At 38.3% G+C, this 23,036-nt stretch overlaps 1 long non-coding RNA gene across 3 annotated transcripts in view; it reads right to left on the bottom strand.

Annotated features, from left to right (window-relative positions):
- LOC142357606 (uncharacterized) overlaps positions 1-23,036 on the bottom strand; it is a 53,714-nt gene that overhangs the window by 19,984 nt on the left and 10,694 nt on the right. Inside the window, exon 1 of one of the 3 annotated variants that reach the window (XR_012761679.1) lies at positions 2,290-2,821. The exons of 1 other annotated variant lie outside the window; for it this stretch is intronic. This is a non-coding gene — a long non-coding RNA (uncharacterized LOC142357606). Of the gene's footprint in view, positions 1-1,106; positions 1,903-2,289; positions 2,822-23,036 lie in introns of those variants that run through there. One more of the 3 variants, XR_012761678.1, reaches the window with a different exon arrangement.

Here is a 23,036-nt window from a genome sequence, read left to right as displayed (position 1 = left end):
AAAGCACAAGAACTCAACTCAAGTTAAAAACACTTCGTCAAAGCCAAAGAATTATGACCTCATTCTGAAAAACCTAATACATGTTAATTTAACTTGAGCTCATTCTCATGTTGAAGGAATTTTCATTAATTGAACCATAACTTGAAATCTCTCTCGTCAGTAATTAACATAAGAAAACCACAAATTATTTTAAGAAATTGAAAAAAGAACGCTACTCAATACAAAACCAAATAACTTTCGATTGCAAGGGTCCAGGAAATAAAACAGAACTAGCCCTGATTTAGCTGCTGGGGTCACCAAATTACCTAATTGTTACAAATTTTTGCAATAAAGATATTTTTGAAAATTTTTATTATATCAAAAATAAATGATGCACGTTGATTACACATTAAGCTAATTTAGCGTAAAACGGGCAATATATTAATTTAAGAAAACTTTTATAGGAAGCGAAAGTAAAATTAGCCCTGCTTTTGATTTCAAAAAGCTTGTGTCAGCTGTTGCCTGGTCTCTACTTCTAAGACTAAAACAAAATGGGCTAAAAATGCTTAGTTGAAACCATTTTTGATGAAAACGTCTTAAATTTGAATATAGCAAAAACTGTTGCCAAAAAACTCTGTTCAAACCATTCAGCAACAATCCTCTATCCTTAAAGGTAAAGCAAATATCACTTTCGTCGAAACTTTTAACAGATTTTAGCAAAATTGACAAAATTTGGGCAAAATTGGGACAAAATAACGAAAAATGTCGAAAAAATGACGCAAATCGGTCTACTATTCACAAAACTTTCAACCTCGATATATCCTTGGAAAAAACAAAATTCAAAAAAAATTTATTATATATTTAAATGCACCAGCTTTTTAATGATACCACTCCCAACTCTCTACGACGAAAATATCGATTGGTCAAAGTTGACTGAACAAAAAACCTATTTGAGTATATCGTTCCTCCATCCCCCCCCCCCCCTCTAAAGTGGGGTCGGAACAATAAGCATAAAATGGACGGCACTCAATAGAACAATAAGTGCTGCAGATAAGCGTCTTTTCTCATATTTCATTTATTTTTGAAAATTAACTATCAAGGCGTAAAGTAGACTCAAACTCACTTACTTTTTACTGAAAACTATTTTCCCAGTTAATTAAAAACCCAATGGCTGTAATTGCAGGGCTGTAATGGTAACAGTTGGAGTGAAATTTTAATTATAATAAATTAAAGCAAGTTAACTGATTCGTTTGAGCAAGAGATAGATATAAATTTATGAAAACATATAAAGATATGATTTCAATGCTTTTATAAAATTGGCAGAAATTCGTCTCTTTAATGTTTGCTATATAATGAAAACAGAGATTTAACTTCACAAACTAAAATTTTTTTGGGAGGAAATAAAAGTCAGAAATTAGAGCACTTGATGGGGTAGAAAATGGCGTCAGATTTCTTAAAATAATTCACTGCCCATATTTTCCTATTTTGCTACAGCGAATCTGTTTTATGTGCAAGACAGAATCGAATGGCTGGGAAAAAGTTTCATTAGTGTAAGACGGGCCCGCTAGGCGCTGTTTTTTCCCGTGATGTCTTTCCGGTTAATTTCCTAATTGCCTTTTCGGCTTAGTTGTAGCAGTTATCTCTAGTCAGTTATAAATGCAAAGTAGTCACAAATAGGGCTACCATTGCCGTAGTGAAATACATTACCCAGGATAGAACCAAATGAAAATATAGGTATTAGGAAAGAAAACGACGGGCTTTCACGATAAAACTCAATAAAAATGGGAAGAGGAATTTTGCCTTGTGCTGCAATGCGTTGTTTCTTATTTTCATGGCTTAGTGGTATTATCTGTCAACTTAAAAAGCAATTCTTTATATTCATACACCGCAGGGAGCTTTCTTTCTTTCTTTCTTTCTTTCTTTCTATCTCTTTATTTTCGTTCCTGTTTTCTCGCAGCGTTCTGCTAGCAACTCTCAACCCCCCCCCCCCCCCCCCCCATCCTCCCGTATTGGTGTAACTCACCCACATAAATAAAGTTAACCTCTTCCTCTTCTTTGTCATTTTATCACATTTAATCAGTTTGAGGAAGGGAAAACTTTTTGATTTGTGATTGCTTTGAAAGCTTTTGATCGATTTGCACTGCTTGTTTTCAGTTTGTTCACACCGGGCCTAATTATTGCGGAGAGAGCGAGCTATTAATTCAATTTGTAGTGCCAGTTATAACCTGAATAAGCAAAAATTGGTTTTTTGGGGTATGGGGGGGGGATTTCTATATTATTTCTGGAAAATATTGAAAATTGAAATCCTACCTGCTAATAGCTGATATTGATTAACTTCATTTCGGGTGTCTCTATTTATGTCTACCATAAATTATAACAGCAACACAACGAACAACATCGAGTAATAATGCATTGGTGAATGGTTCTTCGGAGGCGTCTGCTATCAATATAGGCATAGAAAGAACAATGCTGCCATCAAAAATAGCCAAAGGAGAAGTTGAAAACAAACTGAAGAGCGGGATTATAATTTTTTGATGAATGACCCCTTAAAAACGTGAACAACAGTGGGCTATGAGATAAGACACGTGGTCATGATTTATTTACGGCCAGGTAGTTTTCCATTGTTCCTCTACACGGGACTCCCCCCTCTTTTCCAGCTCTTATTGGTAGGAAACGGAGTTAAAATTTTGAGTCAGTTCAACAAAACAAACCATACGCAAACATGCTACAAAAATAGACAAGTAGAAAAAGAGAAAAGGTGAATCGAAATTTTGCTCCAATCTTTCTCAAGGAATGAAAATGCGATTCTGGTTTGTAAAAAGTACACCTGCGGTTGTGTTTAATATTTATGAAGTTATATGGCTCAATTTACGAAGAGCAGACTAACTTGACTGCGTCATAAATGTAAAGTGACACTCGTACTTCTTTTGAATCGCAGATGAGAGTAATGAAAAACAAATAATATTTTTAAACTAACTCATGTTACCTAAAAAGTTGAAATTTGCTTCTTACTGTTAACAAATGATAACTTTTTGGGCTGCTATTTTTGAAAATTAATTATATGATATAAACAAACTTTTCTTCTAAAATATTTGATCAAAATTCGACAGACAGACAGTAATAGCTTTCAAAATAGAGAAAATGATCAGTTTTTGTTTCATGTTTTAGCAAAATTTTCACCAATTGCCTGCCATCAATTGATTGTAAGTGAGCTCACAGATGCAATATAGCTTCAGGAATGTGATGATAAAACATGGAGCCATCCAATTGGTCTTATTTACGTCATAGAATGGAAAGAATGAATTGCGCGGAACAAAATTGAATTGCTGTTCAAATGATGTTGCGTCTGCATAAACGCCTTCTAAAGTCGACCTATTGTGTGTGGAATTCCTTTGATCACGTTTTGATCACATCTTTATAAATGAACTGAAGCGGCAAGGCTACCTCTGCTAACCTCTTCATTTACTTCCACCACACCCTCCCCACCCCCCCCCCCCTTATCACTATGTTTTCTTGTATAAGACGCAAATTGTATGAAAAATACCAGTACAAAACGCATTTCTGTTGACTAAGGCTGAAAAAGTATAAGTTGAAAATGTATTAAAATGAGCTCAGCTGTACAAACCGTTCCCCTCCTAAAAGAAGAAAACTGACGAAAATAAAATAATTTTTGTTGAATATGCAAAACAAACGGACCCCAGTAGCAAACGCTTCCGCAATTGAATTTAAATTTGATTGAAGCAACCTATCAACAAGTACTGATTTGACTAAAACCCGGTCAGTGAACTTGACAAAAAAGCACAATATAAAAAAAGGAACACTGTATTTCTCCTAAAATCTGTAAATGTTTCAGTCATAGTAAAACTTACTATGACTGAGATAGGCAGTGTAGAATATTGATAAATATAACAGAGAAATAGTCAATCAAATTTTTATTCGAAATTTTACTAACAATGATTTGTATATGCCCACAATTGGGGAATATTTGGTGGTATTTAAATATGGCCGACTTTTAACTTATTGTCATATATAATTAACATAGTCGAGTAAATATAGGTTAATCAGTAAAATTAGCTACAAAGTGCCCATTCTCTCAGACGGGTTAAACTTATAACAGATATCTGGATCGTTAATGACCCAATTTGTTACTGTGGTTAGAACAAACATTAACAGTGTTTTTAAAGAACCAATTTCAAGAAAGAATGGTTGAATCGATTACGTACAAATATGCCGACGTAATACTATGCCGACGTTAAAGAGTGCGAAACTGAAATTGATTATAAAAGTGCTGAAACTGCTATTACCAATTAATTATATCAATTAAATGCTAACCGAATGTTGTTTTCAAAGCAACCAGGGCGCGCTGGTCAGTAGTAAGTTAAGATTATTTCATATCAAGTCCCACGGGCCGCTGAGGCATGGCCGTGGTCCACAATTATCATTATTTGTTTTAAATATTTTAAGCCCCATTTATCTTGTCCTAATAAACAATCAAATCCAAAATATCACCACTTCATTATGATTCGTTCAGAAATTTTGCGCTCGCTTCAGTTAAAGCGATTTGATTGGTTTAGACAATTATCGGGTGAAAATTGAATAAATTTTTGGCACTCTTATAATCGGCATAATATTACGTCGGCATAGTTGTACGTCACCGGTTGAATCCGAAATGCAATATTGTTGACATAATAACCTATGCTGAAACGGTTGCGGAAAAAATCCTCGGAAAGAAACCAACTTCATTTTAGATAAGAAAAACCCCAAGGAAAAAAGCCCCCACTTTAGTATTAAAGAGCTGCGCATTTACCGCGTTTAGCCACACATCGCGGGCCATGGCCATGCCTCAGCGGCCCGTGGGACTTGATATGAAACTATCACAACCGAACAAATGATCACGGCCGAAACTCATTTATTGAATGGGGGTTTATTTCCTTAGGGGTTTATTTCGGTGAGTTCTATTACCTATCTAATGTTTATTGGGTTTTTTCCGAGGGGGTTCATTTCCTGGACCCATGCTGAATCTCCTAATCTTTTTATTTAGAAAACAATATCGAACTACTATTATTTAACAACTCGAGATATTAGTTTATTGAAACACGGGTTAATGTTCAATCTGCCGTATTTTGTGGGAAAGTTCAATAATTTTGCTTTGTTGACAGAATTGAACAAAATCTTCACTTTTATACATTATTTTACTTTGTTTATTTCAAGATTTATAAGACCACGCAAACCAAAGAAAAATTTCTCAAGAAATTGGATGGTCTATTTGGTATAACTTTTCTTCCTAATCTGATCATATTAAGTGACCACAATCAAAGTGCTGTGGCTGAGCTTACTAACTCAATAACCAAATTGAATACCGCTTCAGGGTCATTTCATGCATTAAAGTTAGAATAGAATGAAGAGCGAAATTTAATGCTACATTCTACTGAAGACATACGGATTTGTTTATTTTGTTCAACATTTATATTTAGTAATTATTATTAGTGCGCAATTGTCGTTCATGAAGTGGCAATCAAACTCAAACTAACCCAACCACCAGCAAAACAATACTACGATTTAACAGTGTTGCATGAGATTCTTTGCGATTGGATTGCGAATCGACCTGATATTGATACAGAATATTTGACAAAACTTCTACATGGTTAACAAACTTCCCATGACATCAAATTTACACCAAAAAAGTGACATTTTGGAAAAGTGTTCACATTCTGTCGACCTTCTTATCTAGAACCAATCAGAGATGCAGTTTTGACATGTACGGCAGTATAAAAAGAGCTCGAAAAACTACCAAAAATCAAAAGAAACTAGTTAATTTTGTCTCATTAAATGACATACAGTGCGTACTGAAGCACACTTTCTTGAGCCGTAAATTAATTGATATCGTGTCTTGTTTTTGTAGATCATATTAGTGATTGTAAAAATTTATCATAACTTTGACTTGTTGAAAATATAATTAACTTTGATGTTCTCAAAACTTTCTTTCTGTGGAACGAAGATCCTAAGTAAGAAGAACTTTGTGCAAAGCACATAGTCAGTTGCTCTTACTGAATTTAACAAAGCCCGCTCTAGGTCAACATTTGTTTTCATGAAACCAATAGAGTGACTTAATAACTTTGAAGTTAGAAAAACATTATTATTTTTATCAGATTTGCAACTGCTGAAAGATTCTGTCTTACAACAGCTATTTGCAGCAAGTTTGCATAGTCTTAGCTTAGTTATAGGGCTACCATTTGTAGAATCGGGACCTCAAAAATTCGACTTTTAATTTGAGTTATTAACAAAATATCAACAAAAATTTGATTGTTTCTATTTGAATTATTTTGTTAATCTAAGAGAAACAAATAGTTATACAGCAAAGCTGAACAAGTAGTTATTCGAAAATATTGAAGATTAGGTATTGCAACGGCATTATAGACTATAGGGGATAATACAGTTCACAAAAATTAACTGCGAAAACCCAATATCCGGGCAGATTTGAAAACGCTGAAACGAAGTGGTCGGTTTAAAGTTTTCCTTGACTTTGATAGGAGAGCAGCCGTTCCATTTGGTCCACCGACCCCGACATTGGAAGGCAAACTGTTGTCCAATCTGATGAAGAGAGTGCCAAAGGTGACCCCCAAAGAGAATTAAACAAATCAACAGCAACAGGCCAGCGAGGCGAACAGAAGAGTGCAATTCAATAAAGAAATTGAAGTGCAAAACCTGCTCAAAGGAAATCAGCAAAGCAAAAGAAAACAGCAAACAGGCAATTCAAGCACAACCAGCAGAGAGGAGCTTCAATCAACAGTTCAGAGATACAAAAAGAAGTTCCAAGACTTAGTGGAAGAATTTAACGCTAAACAAAGGCTTGGCTACAAAAATAATTGAAGATTCAGATCGACCCAAAAACTAAAGGTCCTCTATCAACAGGCAGTTCACCTTCTTGAGGAAGAAATACGCAAGCAGCTGCAGGGTGAAAACAAGCTTGCACCGAAACCAACAAGTTTCGTTGAAGAACATCTGCAACAGGCCAGTAAGTGCAAGGCAAGTTTGGACTATCATTGGCTTGCATATATTTGCAAAGGCACGCAACCAGCAATGAATGCAGAGCAAAGCAACGCAACTCAAGCTGTGAACAACAACGAGAGCAAAAACAAATACCCAACAGACAACCCAATTGCTCAAACAGTGCAAAATGGAGCAACAGCAAGCGGCCAAGGGACCGAGAATGTTTTGGAAACATCTTCAGCGAAGCAAAGGCGCGAGGAAAGGATGAAGAATTTCGACATCGAATTGGAATCCAAGATGCGACTGGAAAAGGCACGGTTTGAGCAAAGGAGGTCAGATCTGGAAATGCAAATTAAGGAACTGGAAACCAAGCATTCTCTGCTGGAGGAAGAGCGTGAGCTATAGCGCAAAGTGAAGAGAACAGCATTAGAGAGTGATGATGTCCGTTCCCAACCAACTAGTGCTCAAGACAAGTCACTCAACTGGACCTCAAAAAAGTGAGATGTCTCAGACTGGACCAGTAGAATTAACCACCTTCTATTACCAGGTCGATCAGCAGCTCGCTTCGAAGCAACCCATGAAGTGAACAGGCATAGTCACTTCTCGTGATATCGCAGTTTACGAGACCGTTCCTCAAGTTTTGAAGACCGAGATGTTTCTCCCAGAGCTGGTCTACGATAGAACAGTGGTTATTCAGGTTGTAGTAACCTGCCAAAGCTGAAGTTGAATAACTTCGACGGAAAACCTCTCGAGTGGCCGGAGTGGTCTAGTTTGTTCATTGTTACAGTGGATCAACGCCCAATACCAGACTCAGAGAAGACGAGCCACCTGAAGGCTCTAATGACACGCAAAGCAAGGTCAGCAATCTCTGGAATGGCTATTCGGGACAGTTCTATGGTGCTGCATGGAGCGTTCTGGAGAGGAAGTTTGGAAGCCTCATGTGATCAATGATGCACAACTGGAGAGTCTTGGCAAAGCAAGTCAGGTGAAACCTCAAGACTCAACAGGTCTGGCCAATTCCTCAGTTCTTGTTCTAAACTTTGTGGATGTGCTCAAAGAGTAGAAGCAGATTGGTGATCTGCAATCAAGCTTGACACTGTATATGGCAGTAGATAAAATACCTGAAGTTCTCAAAGAGAAGTGGTGGTTTTATGTTGATGATAAAAATGAAGATTGGCCTGATCTGATTGTTTGAAAAATGGCTATCTAGGATCGCATTCTTGCATGAAGGGTTTATAGCTTTCAAGGGGGAGCAAAGAGAAGAAGACCGAAGAAGCACAAATAGAGACAAACTGTTCTCGAAAACATCGAACTTCAGTGCTAGTTCGAACTTGAAAGAAACGAAGCAAATGCAAAGTGATCACTGCCCGCTAGCTGATGGCACAAATAAAATATGGAACTATCCGCTATTCAGGATATTGAGTGTGAATGATTGGTACGCAGCAGTGTGGAAGCAACACTTATGATACGGTTGTCTAGGCAAAGGACATGTAATCAAAGATTGTAAAGTCAACGCGTGCGGTATCAATGGATGCATCAAGAAGCACAACCGATTGCTACACCCACAGAACAACGCAGTCAACGTAAACACAGCAACAACCAACCAGAGTCGCGAACTTACTAGCTTCCTTCAGATAGTTCCTGTCTCAATACAGAGCGGTGGCAACAGGCTGAACACATATGCTTTCATCGACAGTGGATCAACGGTTTCATTCATTGATGAAAGTGTGCAAGAGAAGTTAAGAACCCAAGGCACCGATGTGACGCTCAACATAGCTGGCATACACGGGACAAAGGATCTGAAGACAGAAAAGATTCCTCTCAAAACAAAGGGACTACATTCAAAGGTGCATTCAATCGAAGCGTTTGCACACCCGTCAGTATACTTGGGAAACAAAAACTACAACTACAACAAGCTTCAATCACTTAAGTGTTTTACGCAACAAAAGTTTTACCCAACTTGATGGAAGTGGCATCATCCTTGGTCAAGATGCTTATGAGCTACAATGCCCATTGGACTACAAGATAGGAACACAAAGTGAAATTTTCGCCGTTCTAACAGAGCTAGGACGGGTAGTCAGTGGACCCATGACGGACAAAAGAAGACAAAATTTTTGTCATTTAGCTTTCACAGAAGATGTGAAGCTGGCTGAGAATATTCAAACCTGGTGGGAAATAGAAACCTATGCTTCCAAAATCAACGTCGTCAGTCGGTCAAAGAAGGAACTGCAGGCACATAAGATGCTAGAGAGTACCACGAAGTTCACAAACGAGCAGTACGAAGTGGGAATGCTGTGAAGTGAACCATATCCAAACCTACCAAACAACTCCAGCTCATCAGCCTTGTGTCAGTTTTCCTAACTGGAGCAAAGATTCCAAAGGGACCCAAAACTGAAAAGTTTGTATCCACAGTCATTATTACAGAAGTAGAAAAAGTGTTCGTAGAGATATTGGAGGAGTCCAGAGTGAAAGGCACCTTTGGGAATGAATGGTATTTGCAAAACCATCTAGTGCTAAACCCGAACAAGCCTGGCAAAGTAAGACGTGTTTGCAATGCTGCCTCAAAGAACAAAGAAGTATGCCTAAATGATAAATTACTAGCAGGACCTGATCTGCTACACGGGTTGATTGGAACAATATTCAGATTCCGTGGTGGACCAAAAGCCCTAACAGCTGACATCGAATCGATGTTTCTTCAAGTGCAAGTTCCCGAACAGGATAGAAGTTGATTGAGGTTCTTATGGCGCTCAAGCACTGACAAACCTGTTCAGATACACGAATATCAGCGTCACGTTGTTGGAGCTAAGAGTTCTCCAAATTGCGCAAACTATGCTCTCAAGCAAATGGGACTGGACTACGAAGAACTGTATCCAGTAGCAACAAAATCAATACAAAACAGCTTCTACATTGACGATTTCATCAAATCAGTAGAAACCCCGGAGGAAGCAATTGAAGACTTCAACCAACTACCACCTCTTTTCTCATAACATGGGTTTGAGCTGAAGAAGTGGATAAGCAACAACGATGCAGCTACCAAAGCAATAATAGACGACTTGAAGCCAATCAGATACACGAAACAAGTCGAAGTGGAACCCAATACGGAGGGATTTTTAGTGCTAGGATTACAATGGATCGTTACTGATGATAGTCTACAAGTGTGCAGAGGCAGAGACAGAAATTGAACTACCTATAACCCAGAGGACAATTCTGTCACTGGTATCCTCAGTACTCGACCCGATCGGATAGTTTGCTCCGTTCAGTGTTCACATGAGACGACTTCTGAAAGGCATCTTGACTAAGAATGGGCAATATTGGGAAAACGAAGTAGAGCCTGGCGACAAATCAGACTTTGAAAGAACCATTTCCATTTTTAGTTGAAACAAGAATCGTAAACAACATGTGTTTGTGGCCAATCGAGTGGCTGATATACTGGATACAACTGATGTTTCACAGTGGAAACATGTGAGCAGTAGCAACAACCCAGCGGACATTGGCACACGAGCGATCAACATTGAGGAACTCAAGAGAAGTCAGTGGCTCACTGGGTCGGCCTGGTTGAAGCGACCACAAAGTAAATGGTCAGAGCTAGTAAATCTAATCTTTGCCTCAGATGAAGAGAATATAACCTCATCAGTCTTCATGATACAGGCTGAGGAGAAAAAAGCTGTTATTCAGTGGGAACAGTTCAGTAACTTTAACAAAAAAGTGAATACAGTGACATATGTACAGAAAGCAATGAAGAAACACAAACCAGCAACACTGGTAGCCAGCATTGTAGAAAGAGAAAAAGCAAAAGCAAGAATCTTCAAGTTACTACAGCGAGAACAGTTTGGTGATGAGATAAAATCTCTGAAAGCTGAAAAGGAAAATCCAAAAGGCGGCAAAATCCTACAATTCGCATCCTTCCTAGATGAAGAAGGACTCATTCGCGCTAAAGGCAGAATAGGCAAAAACCTAGTGGACTTCAATGCAAAGCATCCAATATTGCTACATAGGAAACATCATGCAGTTGAATTATTCCTGCGGAACGAGCACAGGGACAATCAACACCAAGGCACTGAGCCTGTGAGAAACATTGTTCAGCAAATGATGTGGTTCCTAGGCATACGACACGCCTTAAGATCAATCAAGAACAAGTGTGTTACCTGCATAAATGGTAGAGCACAAACGATAGCACCAGTAATGGCAGATCTACCCGAAGAGCGGTTAGAAGCTTCAACAGCCTTTACAAATGTTTGAGTTGACTACTTTGGCCCTTTCATTGCGATGATTGGGCGAAGAAGCGAAAAGCGACAGCGCTGTATGTTCACATGTCTAACTATGACAGCGGTGCATATAGAAGTTGTACCCAAGTTGGACACAGATAGTTGCCTCAATGCAATAATGAGATTTATTGCGCGAAGAAGCAAACCCAGTACAGACACCAGTGACAACGGGACAAAATTTGTTTGAGCTGAAAGAGAATTTGCCGAGTAAGTTGCGGCATGGAACAAAGAAGGGACCGAAGAACATCTAATTCAACGAAGTATCAGATGGAAGTTCAACCCACCCGCAGCACCTCAGTTTGGAGGAGTATGGGAACGGTTGGTGAGAGGTTGCAAGAAAGCAATGTTTGCAGTGTTGGGGAACAGATCAGTCACAGAAGACGTTTTTCCAACTACAATTTGCATTGTTGATCAGACATTGAACGCAAGACCTCTGACTCCAGTCAGTTCAGATGTTAATGACTTGGAAGATTGACCCCCAATCACTTCTTACTTGGCAACAAGAACGTTTGCTAACCCTATATACCATGCGCAGAAACATTTTCGGATCATGGAGAGAGCTTTACAGAAACTCAAGCCTATGCAAATCTCATATGGGACAGATTTCGTAAAGAATATCTTCCAACTCTGAATAACCGGCAAAAATGGCGGTCTAAGGCGAACGAAACTCTTAAAGGAGGAGATATCGTTTGGTTAACCGAAGAGGGCAATAAGGGCGGATATTACAATCTAGGTCAAGTTACGGAGACCATGGATGGGTATGACGGCGTGATTCAATCAGCGATAGTTCAAACAAACGATGGAGTTTACAAGAGACAAGTAGTGAAGCTCACCCCAGTACTACCTGGAAAAGATGTTTTTGCGATGGAAAACAGGGCCGGCGATGTTATAGCTGAGCTTACTAACTCAATGACCAAATTGATTAGCGCTTCAAGGCCATTTCAAGCATTAAAGCTAGAAGAGCATGAAGAGCGACATTTAATGCTACATTCTACTGAAGACATACGGATTTGATCAGTTTCTTTCACATTTATATTTAGTAACTATTGTTATTGCGCAATTGTCATACATGAAGTAAAACTCAAACTGGAAATACCTCTGCCAACAGCAAAACAATACTACGATTTAACAGTATTGCATCAGATTCTTTGCAATTGGATTGCGAATCAACCTGATATTGATACAGAAAATTCGACAAAACTTTTACGTGGTTAACAAACTTCCCATGACATCGAATTTACACCAAAAAAATGAAGTTTTGGAAAATTGTTCACATTCTGTCGACATTCTTATCTAGAACCAATCAGAGATGCAATTTTGACATGTACGGCAGTATAAAAAGAGCTCGAAAAATTAACAAAAATCAGAAGAATATCGTTAATTTTGTCTCATTAACTGACATACAGTGCGTACTGAAGCTCACTTTCTTGCACGGTAAAATACTTGATGTCGTGTCTTGTTTCTGTAGATCATATTAGCGATTTTACTGTTTTAACTGAACTTTGACTTGTTGAAAAGAGAATTAACTTTGAGATTCTCAAAACTTTCTTTCTGAGGTACAAAGTTCCTAACTAAGAGAAACTTTGTGCAGAGCACATAGTCAGTTGCTCTTACTGGCTTCAACAAAGCCCACTCTAGGTCAGCATTGGTGTCATTGAAACCAATAGAGAGACTTGATAACTTTGAAGTTAGAAAAATATTATTATTATCTTTATCAGATTTGCATCTGGTAAAAGACCCTGTTTTACAACAGCTTTTTGCAGCAACTTGAAACTTTAAATAGTTATAGCCTAGTTATAGGGCTACAAGTTGTAGAAGCAGGATTTCAAAAATTCCATTTCTAACTTGAGTTATTAACAAAAACTCAACAAAAATTTGATTGTTTCAATTTGAATTTTTTTGCTATTCTGAGAGAAACAAATTGTTATACAGCAAAGCTGAACAAGTAGTTAATTGAAATTATTGAGTATTAGGTAATGCAACGGCATTCTAGAATATAACGGATAATACAGTTCACAAAAGATAACTGCAAAAACACAATATCCGGACAGATTTGAAACCGCTGAAACGAACTGGGCGGTGTAAAGTTTTCCTTGACTTTGATAGGAGAGCAGCCGTTACACTAAGACAGCAATAATGTCCTCTCTCTCCCCTCTCTGGCAAAAAATTTAGCAAATTATTTTAGTTTTTGCTAAATCCCCCCCCCCCCCCCCCCCTATAAAGCTATATTGGTACTCCTCAAAACGCTGCGCTGGTGCCAAATTAGACAATTGGTTGTTCATTTTTCACTTGCTTCGTAAAAAGTTTTATACTGTTTCACTACCTTGCAGCTGTCAGTTTCTTACGAAAGATGGCTTGAAACTAAGAACTAAATTCTAATACAGCATCTCTTCACATTTATAATTGAAATATGATATTAGTAATGCTATTGAGTTGTAAAGGAAGGGTAATAATAAAATTGAAATTAAAGAGTTAAAATCAGTGTTGCCAACGACAGATATAGACAGGACTTATTTGGTTGAGAATGACAGTGGAGCATTTCTAGATTGCTTAGACTTTAGAGTCCACTTAAACGATATACGAAGTGCTAGTAATCAATTTATGTGAAGTTAGGACTACTGGCTAATCTCTGAGGCAAAATGGTATAAAACATGAAGCGGGTGAGGTATCTCTAGTTCATACAAGTCATGCAAGCCAATACTAGTTTGCAAAATCATCATCAGTTTCAGCTTCTCGAAATGAATGATTCAACCTTTAATTATCTATTAAGGCAGACCCAAAGTGGGTTCCTTTTACAGCCTTAAAGCATAAAGAGCTAAGGCTACTTATTTCTGCGCTCGAAGTAGATTTACCTATATCTCTCAGACTAACCGACTCAGTAAAACACTGAAGATAAACTTCTATTATTACGGTGGTAATAAAGTACAGCACCGGAGTCAAGAGTATACACATGGTGTATCTAACTAATAGACTGACTACAGTTAGTAGAGTTCTCTCTATATAAAAGAGAATAGTGTCTTCTCAGTGTCTGATTGGATGAAGGTGTACATCCAGTATTTCTACTGCTACATCCATGTAAATCCAAATTTAAGAACTGTAGCAGAAATACGTTGAATGTGTCATCCTCGTTTGAAAAGTGGGGTGAAGAGTTGTGTCTTCTCTGAAGTGAAGTTGTAACTTGTGCCGTCGTCCGAAGTCTTCGTCAGTAAAGTAATGACTAGTGTTGCCGGTGAGGGGTTCGTCTTGATTGTAGAACCAGTAAGGGTGCCAGTTACAGGGTGTGTTGGCCAGTGAGGTTCGTCCTGTTAGAGTATGCCCAACTGCTCTCACTGTCATGTAGTGAGATTTTGTTCCCAGTTGGAGGATTGATTGTATTCTGTAGTCTCTGTCTGGTTTTCACGAGGAGACTTATTTTTTATCTCCATCTGGTACAAGGTTTGAACCAATCGAAATTACCAGCTTACCTTCTGGTGGAAATCCATCAGTTAGCTACTGTAAGAGCTACTTTCCCTATTAAATTTACTAGTCAAATTTAATTGCCTTCTAATATTAAGCCTCGACCGGGAGGAAGAAGAACAGAACTGATACTAATCTTCATTTGTATGAAAGAAGAAGGGGAGTTAGACAAAAAATAAATAATGAATATATTAAAGAAACATAAAAAACGTTTTGAGTGAGTTTCTCAAAAACAGTGAGTCTTGGATTGGAGGGTCTGTGATTCCGATGTGTGGTATAGGGCTGTCGCCTATGTCTGGTACTCAAACTCAAAGTCCGGACCTCGATTGTCTGGATCGCGGAAGAATGCCAAAGATTACAGATCACGCGCCAGACAAGCAGCGAGGGCATGGGGGTACATATCGACGTTGAAGTGGGGCAGCAACGCGAAACGATGGTTGAAGATCTGATTCTCTTCTTGTGAGGGTTCGCGATTGTCAAGTTGATCCGCCATCCAGTCCCTGTAGAGGAGGTTGAAAGTTTGACCACGCATACACTTCGTGGCTCCTCCCTCTACACATTGCAAGTGCTCGATTGAGAAGAGGATGGGGCGATTGGTTTCCGCGTATAAAAGTGAAAATATAAAATAATTTTCGATGGGGTCAAAATTTCGCAGGGTACCTTCACAATAAATAGGTTGAATTATATAACTATAATTCATTTAATAAGGCCAGGCCAATTTGGTATTTGCGTACAGTAGACGCGAATTCATGTGAATAAGTGGGTTGGTTCTGTGGAAATGGTGTTGCACAAATAGATAATTGTGCACCGTGTGGAGCATCATCACTCGATTTACTTTTTGTGTGGTGTTGTTGACATCCATCTGTGTGAGATGTAGGAAACCGAATTATAAGTAGAATGGATCATACTCCTGGTAGATTCGGTAGGGGGCGGATTCGCGAGTGAAGAATGTATTCAGGTAATCATTCGGGCGATCTAATGATTAACAGGGAAGTGGAGACACTCTAATGGAAAGTCCCTGTCCCGTCCCTCTTGAACGTATTCATTCTCCAATTGTCCAAGAGAGCAGGAACTTGCTGTGGGTTTGAGTGTGTGCTGAGGTGGAGTAGAGGTATAGTTAATTCACTCCGGCAGGTGAGTTCTTTGGACGGTATTAATAACGAAGGGATTGTGCAGTCGATCGTGGGCGTCTTCTGGATGAGGGGTCGGTACAAGGATAATTGTCCGTCGATGTTGGTCAATCGGAAGGGGGTGGTTGCGGAAGGATGGTTGTGGCCTGAGAGGCGGTTTTGTTGGGCCGTACCGCGGTGAGAGTGCTGGTGGACACTGTGTGTGGGGTGTTGGCATCACTGGTGTTGAGTAAACCAGTGGCTGTGATCGTGGTCGTGATCCACGGATTCTTCCAGAGTACGCCCAGTTGGGGACGAATACGGCCGACTGATGAGGTCGTATGCCGTTGGGTTGAAATTTGGGGGAATTGGCGAAGCTCACTCTTGTGTTGTAGAGGCGCTAAAACAAAAATCGTTAAATACAAGTGCTAGGTAGATTTAAAACGAACTCTTCTGGAATTTCCTTGTAATAAGGATCATCATCAAAAGAGTCTCTTGAGAGTGAAATACCATATGAGCATTTGTATTTGTTTGGGCGAAAAGTGTGTAACTGTAAGGATTGAAAATCCCTTTTTTTTATTCTATTGGTTTTTCATAGCATTGGTAAATAGAGGTTGATAGCGTGGAACTGTGGTGTTTGTTTGAATTATTTTGTAATGGAGCAGAAAATTTCTTGTAGAAGTTTTCAAAACTTTTATGTAATAAATTCAATTTATTGTGAGAATGTGGAGTGCAACTGTCGACATAGTGTCTACGTCGTTTCTTAGGTGTTGGTGGTTTATATTGTGTGGGATCAGGTTGTAATACATGGAATATTGTTTGTTTTATGTTGATTTTATGTTTTAAATGCACAACGAAATAGGCCAAATAGGCACTCCAAAAAATTACAAACAATCCTAATACGTAACAAGGGTATCCAAAGATTCCTATGAGGGATTCTTTTAAATTGTTTCCATTAATTAAATCACGCCAGTCAAGACGGCGGAGGGTGAATTTTTTTCCGTTACTAAAGAGTTTGTTGAAATAATTATTATATGCACTTTGTAATTGTGAGAATTGTGCTTGTAATTGTGCTTGTTTTGAAAGATCTGCGAAATTTTTTGCTTGTGCTACTTCAAATTTCTCTGATGCGTAATCGATTAATTGATTAAACTTTTTCTTATCTATAGATTAAGTCCAGTCATGTTGACTCTAGATGCCTAGTTGTTGTGCGGTAAAATCTGCGTGGGTGAAGCGGTTATCTAATTCGTCAGGCGTGAAATTTCTAACGGGATTTCGCGCCTTATTCGGATAGAATGTTAAGCGATATGTGTCATCGCCGTCTGCGTCGAGTGAAAATTGTTGATCAAATTTATCAGATTTACATGGTGCTTTAATAGACCAGGTCAAGATATTACGTGTGATTTAATCAACGAATTGTAGTTTATTTTGATAGTAGATAGGGATACATTCGGAACATTGATTTTCTAATACAAATAAAGGTGATGAAACAACTCTACATTGGAAAAGTGAAATTACGATGGAACTTTTTAGTGTAGCGAATGTGTGTCGCTGTCCTGTGATGACATATCCTACGAATGGAAATGTTTTGTGTTAATAAGAGAAAGGCAGTCTGTTTGACATCGCGGTCAAGATCACAAAATTTTTATAATTAGAAAGACTCGTGTGGTCCATTTCTAATAAGACTCGGCGAACCATATAGTCGAGTTTTGCATCAGTCTGTAAATTTGGGTGTACATCACCAAACCAATTTTGTTTTTTAAAAGGTTCGTATTTTTCAGATTTACAATAAACGGGTGACTCTTGTGGTATAGCATATCCATTTCGTATTTTAGCTTTGGTATAAGGTGGGATTGGAGGTGAGCCTTCAAAAACTGTTACGTGTGCATCTTTAAATTCAGCTGACGCTTTACCGGTTATAAAGTTAAACCGTTTATTGTATTGAAAAAAATTGTCTTGGTATTGTGTGGCATAATATGGGCGGTGTTCATTGCATTTGTGTAAAAGTGCTGTGAGAACCTCAAAACGAGGAAGTGCAGATTCATCATAAAGGTGTTCTTGGAAGCAACTAGAATAAAAGTGTGCAGTGTGTTTGTGGCCAGGATTGGTTCCATTATTTTCGAGTGTTTCAATAAGGCAGCGTTTTTGGAATTTGATCATTGGTGCATAAGTTCTTCCAATATCAATAATGCGACAGTGATTTTCAGGTTCCTAAATAAGTCTGGCTTTAATAGCGTGGTCGGGAGGACAGTAGCTTCTTTCAAGATCAAATTTAATACGGATTTTCCCATAGTGAATGCTTTCTGATTTTACATCAAAGATGAGTGTGATGTTTGTTAATTGAAGTGACCATCCTAGTGTATGGATGACATGATATTAGTGTTGAGGATTTCTACCTGAACAATTAGCCCAGCGATTATCATTGGCGTTTGGGATCCATTCGTGGTCCCTTGGATTATAGACCAAGCTTCCGTGTTGGAAGGCAAAGGGTCGATAGCGATCAAGTTGAGAACGGCCTTGTTTGGCCTCTATATTCGCTTGCTAGCATGGGTCTGCCAGTACTTCAAATTGTTTTATCTGTGGGTGATGGTGGTGTTTGCTTATGAGACCAGCGTGCGCAGGTTCTCTACGAGCTTCAATTTCTGTGGGAAAGAAAATTCTTTCCATACTGTTAACATACCAATTATCGTGATCAAACCTGAAGCCACTTTTAAGTGCAATTTTGTGACAGAAGCTTTTTTTGTCGCTATGCTTAGCGTGTATGGCATAGGCTTGTACTTGAGGTTTTTGAATTTGTGAAAACATTTGCACTTGGGCGGGAAGAGTCTGAAAATCTGCCGGTTTGATTTTACATTCGCCAAATTTATTGAGCTTATAATACTGCATATTTGTGATATGCTTTAGGGAACAATCATAATGTGTAACCATCAGGTCTTTTACGCCTGATTTGGGCGTGGAATTGTTGTGCTGATCTACTTTAATTGGTTGACTTATTGGAAGTGGATGTGAAAGGTATAAAATAAGCAATAAGAGAATTAAATTTGTAATGGACATGTGTACGAGAGTCCAGAGTGAGGATTGTAGAAGACAAAAAATCCTACCCATTCTTTGTTTAGCCCAATTATGAAGTTGTTCGCCGTTAAGGTGGGGTGACAATAAATTTTGGATCAAGTTTTAGTGGTAAAGTTGGATAAGTTCTAGTAGTATCTGGATGTTTTCCGATACAATGGTGAGAATGTTGATCGGGATCAGGTGCTGGTGAATTAGAACTGAGTGGAATTATAGGTGTTGTACCTTGAAAGCTGAGCGGTAAAGAAAAAAGGTGATGAATGGACTATATTGAAAGAGTAATTACAATGTGATGGTGAGAGTAAGCGTTCAATATTAGAAATTGGTCCTTCTGGCGGATTAAAAGGATTACTCGCAATTTGTGATGGCGTAGGTGAAGAGAATTGAGAACTGAGTGGGTCAGCTATAGAAGTGTGTGAAATTAAACTGATATCTTGTGGTGTATCAGTAATATTTGGAACAGTGTGAATTGGCTGGGGCAAGTCAGAGCTGTGAGTTTGGGCGGTGTTTGCAAAATTTATAGGTTGAGTGGAGAATTTTGGAGAGTTCGAATATTTAATTCATTTAAGTTGTGGTGCTCGTGGTGTAGCTGGTATAATAGTTGGTGGTTGGAGTGTTATATTAGATAGAAAACCGGAATATGGTAGTAAAGTTTGTGTGTTTATGTGGTGGGGTTGTTGTTGTGCTTGCGTTTGGTGTATTTGCGTTTGACTTCGATGGGGGGATACGGGACTACTGATTGTGTGGTAAAGTGGGAGGGGGGAGTGTCCAGTAGGACGAGTTCTACCTGCAGATTCGGCAGTAGTAATGACTGAGTATGGATATTCCTCGGTTTATTGTGTTTGTGGTTTTTTTATTAAAGAGTTCAAATGATGACTTTTTGGGGTTGGATTGTTTAGTCGCTTCTCTGTATGAGCAACTAGGTGATTCTGAGACGGGGGGAGCACTTGGGTTAGTGTTGGGTTGTTGACTGGAGGACGCGATTGTGACGATAATTTCTGGCCCAAAGTAGAGCAATTATCGCAATAATAGATTTTATAGTTAGTAGAGGTGGGGATAACAATTATTAAAAGATTTAGAGTAGGTACGCTAACTCTGATTGCTGCTAAGCATGACTCTGGTGGGATGACATTATGGAGATAGATGAGATCTAAAAAATCAGCAGAGAAAACTGTTAACAATTCATCAATCGTACAGTCTTTTTGTTCGAATGAAAAGATAGTATGTGGATATATAGTTTCACTTTGTGAGCTGTTGATATTGTTGTTTTGCGAGTTGTTGATATTGTTCGTCCAACCTGAGAAGTTCTTTAATATTCTTTATATCGTACGAGGCTGGGATAGAGTCAAGTATAACCGTGCATACAATTTCTGGATAAAGAATTTCAGAGAGTTTTGGGGTTGCTTGTGGTGGGAAAATTGCGAGATACAAAATAGCTATGTGTTTGTTATTAAGGCCTCAAATATCGAAAAACCAATCAGTGTGAGAGTATAGAATATGATCTAAATTGTAAAAAAACCTTGGAAAGTGACCTGTTTAGGATATAGCGAAATGTTTAGGATATAGCGAAACGGACCTGTTTAGGATATAGCGAAAGGATATAGCGAAAGGTATCCGCGTATGGTGTTCTTTGAAATAATACTTGCAGTATCGAGTTGCTTTCAGTGCTGTGAGACTGAAAGTGAAGAATTGCAGTAGAGTTGGTGTTTCTGTTTCAGCTGAAGTGTTGCTTGAATTAAAACAGGAGGAGATTGAAAACAGAAAGAAGCAACTAGGTTGGGAGAGAGGTAGACTGAAAAGTGATTTTACACGATATGATATAGCCTGATCACGACTTTTTGTTCGAGAAAAGAAGTTACCGAATGATATCTTGGCAAATAAATGAGAATCGGAAGTTTATCCCGGACCGAGTCGTGGGTCGGTTGTTAACTTAATTTTTGATTATTTTCCTTTTTATTACTTTTGTGGGGAATGGCCTGCAATCCCCTTCATTTCATTTCCTGATGGAGGGGTTTTGTGGTTCTGCTAGGGTAGCAGGTGAGATAGTTCTTGTTCTTTGTTTACTATACAAAGAGGGCTGATTACTTTTCTCAGTGAAAGTAATTGTATTATCGGGGAGACGGGTGAAAGAACTATGTGAAATATCCCTCTTGTATAGAAGAAAGAGGGAATTATATTTTTAGTGAAATTATATTTACTAGGTTTTTAGTGTCTTATGCTAATTTGTGTTTGGCTAACCAAAACGAGAAGAAAGATTTTGTGTATTCAAAGAATGGTGATCATATGTGCTTATACGTTCGTCGTTCCTGAAGCCGAAATTTTTGATTGTTGTATAAAAACTCTATAGTCTTTCGTCGATTGGCGTCTAAGACGAGTGTCTCCTGCGGTGTAGTTTTCCAAAGTGCTGTGGTGTATTTCAGACAAGCTACAGGGTGTTGGGGAAGGGCCATTTGTTGATGGTATGTCTGGGATCGCTAGACTAACCAAGAACGACCTGGACTTGGTGATTGCTGGTTTTTTAGGATGGAGTCTTAATAACGAGTTATCCGAGAACTATTTCTCCATTTGTTCTTGAGCGAAAAGTTCTTTCGGGTAATATGGTACAATGTTACTTCTGTGACGGGTGATTTGTTTACCAGAAAAATCTTCAAGTTTACAAGTAACCAACCTAGGGGAGTCAATTACATTATAAGGTCTAATTTTTTGTGGTTGGATCTTTTTTGATATTCCAATTTGTGTTGCTTTGTTTACCACTAAAACATAAGTATTAACTTTAAGTGGATGCGCGGCGATTTATAAATGTACGTAAATGTTTATTTTGGTTTAAATTTTTGTGAACTTCATAATAAACTTGCGAGTGTATTTTTTTCACGATTGCAAAACCAATGTGCAAAAGTTCCTTTCTGTAATTTTTTAATTTGTGGGTGATGACTGAGATGATCAGTTTGTGTATGTTTGGGTAAGGAATTAATAGGTGAATTGAGTAAAAGTTTACAATTTCCAAAGCTATCTGTAGTGGAAGATAGACTAAACATTATGGGTTGTTTTGGTATTGTCCAAATACTAGTTCGTATGGTGATAAATTCATATTGGTTCTGACTTGTGAATTGAATGCAAAAGGAAATACTTTTACTTTCTGTGACCATGTGTCGTATTGTGTGTTCAAAACTGTTTGAAAAATGTGTTTAAATGGCTATTACTTTTTTCTACCAGTTCATTGGACCATGGTGTGTTCGTGGTTTAAATTGTAAATTATATGTGCGGCAAAAGTGTGCAAATTCTCCGTTTATATGTTCTTTTTCGTTATCAGTTACTAAAAGATCTGATATTCCAAATTTGACAATCCAGTGGTCAAAAAACACAGTGAGTGCATTTGTAGCATCAATTTTGGGAGAAGGGTGAAGTACCACGTAATGTGTGAATGAGTCTACGATGACATAGACGTAAGAATTCCCATCCGAAGACGGGGAAATTGGGTCTTTGTATCAAATGAAATACGGTGACTGAAGTATGGTGAAACTTCTAAAAATGGCTGTTGTGGAGCCATGAGGTGGTTTGGCATGGATTTGCTCGTCTATCAATTTAAGCAATCTTGTGTAAGTTTTGCAATCCATTTGTGGATATTTGGAAGATAAAAATTTTCTCTGATTGTAGCGTGCGGTTTTTCACGACCAGGGTGACCTGAGAGATCGTTGGAAAGTGCAACATGAAAAGAGTAGTAGACAAATTTTTGGTGTTGTTATTTCTTGTAAATAGGAAAAGAGATTATTCGTTTCATTGATACTAAGTTTTGAAAGCGTCGGTAATAGTGTAGTAAAACTTTGTTTGAACGAATATTTATTGAGAGGATGGACAGGTTATATTTATAGCGTTTCCAAAGGAGGAGTTGTCTTATAACTGGGTCTTGTTTTTGCGCTTCATACTGGAATCTCAACTGTTTTGAGACAGTGGTCGTTATGTGATGTGGTCATTGGTGAGGTTTTTATAGTTAGTAGAGGTGGGGATAACAATTTTTAAAAGATTCAAAGCAGATACACGTACACTGACTCTGATTGCTGCGAAAGGTGACTCTGGTGGGATGACATTATGGAGATAGATGAGATCTAAAAAATCAGCAGAGTAAACTGTTAACAATTCATCAATCGTATAGTCTTTTCGTTCGAATGAA

Source organism: Convolutriloba macropyga, unplaced genomic scaffold, assembly GCF_964194025.1.
Source record: "Convolutriloba macropyga unplaced genomic scaffold, txConMacr16.3 SCAFFOLD_582, whole genome shotgun sequence".
NCBI lineage: Eukaryota > Metazoa > Xenacoelomorpha > Acoela > Convolutidae > Convolutriloba > Convolutriloba macropyga.
Note: the sequence above shows the minus strand (reverse complement) of the source record. Positions and strands in the feature narration are given on the sequence as shown.